The sequence below is a fragment of the Rutidosis leptorrhynchoides genome, chromosome 1 (genome assembly GCF_046630445.1).
Source record: "Rutidosis leptorrhynchoides isolate AG116_Rl617_1_P2 chromosome 1, CSIRO_AGI_Rlap_v1, whole genome shotgun sequence".
NCBI classification, from domain to species: Eukaryota; Viridiplantae; Streptophyta; class Magnoliopsida; order Asterales; family Asteraceae; genus Rutidosis; species Rutidosis leptorrhynchoides.
The window spans coordinates 630,430,315-630,431,807 of record NC_092333.1 but is presented as its reverse complement, the minus strand read 5'-3'; the positions used below and the strand labels follow the sequence as shown (position 1 = coordinate 630,431,807).

General features: G+C 36.4%; 1 non-coding gene across 1 annotated transcript; it reads left to right on the top strand.

The window, feature by feature from the left end:
* Window positions 1–771: 771 nt before the first annotated feature.
* Window positions 772–878, top strand: LOC139886688 (small nucleolar RNA R71). Its single transcript, XR_011772562.1, has one exon. It is a non-coding gene; the product is annotated as a small nucleolar RNA R71 (small nucleolar RNA).
* Window positions 879–1,493: the final 615 nt, after the last annotated feature.

Here is a 1,493-nt window from a genome sequence, read left to right as displayed (position 1 = left end):
ATATCTCTTTCAAGGTTTTGAATTGACGCTTGATGATTCCTTTGGACTTGCTCGTATTCCGTTTGGGATTGATGTAATTGTCTCTTCACTTGCTCATTCGTTTCTGTTTGACTTTTGACAAAATTCATCATAACTTCTTCAAAGTTAGATTTCTTCTCTACTGTTTGCGTGTTATGACTTTGTTGTTGATATGGTAATTGAGGTAACGGTTGTTGTTGAAAATTTTGTTGAGGTGGAAATGGAGGTTGGTTTCTATTGAAAAAGCCAGGTGGTCCATTTCTTTGAAAAGCAAAATTCTTCGGGTTTTGATATCCTGGGTTTGCAGGTTGATAATTAGAATTCCCTCCTTGAAAATTGCCTTGTCTTTGATTGGCCATAAAATTAACTTGTGCTACTGAGTTCATTGGCCGATCATTGATATCACAATCTTTCGTGAAATGTGGCTGTCCACAGATTTCACATCCTACTTGCAATGCTAAAACTGTTGAATTTAGTTTCTCTATTTCTCTTCCAAACTTTTTGAATTGATTCGACAGTGAAGCTATGGTTGTGTTGTTATCTTCATTTTCTTCAAGGCTTGCCACCGTCCTTCTAGGTAGTTGATCTCTAGACGGTGTCCATTCAAAAGTATGAACTGACATGTCTTCTAACATGTCATACGCTTGATTTGGTGATTTGTACATAAATACTCCTCCAGCGGAGGAATCTAATATACCACAAGCATGTTCATCAATACCACGATAAAAAGTTTGAACTATTTGCCCTTTTTGCAATCCGTGTTGCGGACAATTTCGTAACATTCTTTTTAATCTTTCCCATGCATCATAAAGAGTTTCATCCGACTTTTGTTTAAAAGTGGTGATTTCAGTTCTAAGTCTTTCGGCTTTTGCCGGTGGAAAAAATCGGGTAATGAATTTTTCTCTTAATTCATTAAAAGTTGTAATAGAATCAGGTTTTGATGCTTTCAACCATGCTTTTGCGTCTCTGGTTAACGAGTACGGAAAAGTTCTTAACTTAAATGCATCTAAAGAAACATCTTTGTTTTTGTACAGTTCACATAAATCTTCAAAAGCTTCTAAATGTTCTATCGGATTGTTATTAAGTCTTCCGTCGAATTGGTTTTCACGAACCATGTGCATAAACTGCCCCTTGACTTCCCAGTTTTCAGCCTCAATTTCAGGTCTTCTTATAGGTGCAAGTGCGATAGGGTGAACAGTTTGTCTGGTATTCCACATCGGTAGATCATTTGGATCAGGTGTTACTTCGGCCATTTCTTCTTTAATGACGATGGTTTCAGGTTTAGTTTTGATTTCTGGTTGACCACTAGTGTTTCCTACTTGTTTATCTTTTTTGTTGTTTTCGGTTGACTAGTACTACCTAATTTTTTTTGTTTTTCTTGTTTTAATCTTTTGTTCAAGTTTCCTTCAGGTTCTGGATTAAGTGCAACGAGTTCAGGATTTCCTGAACGGGTCATACAATTACAAAATTGTATG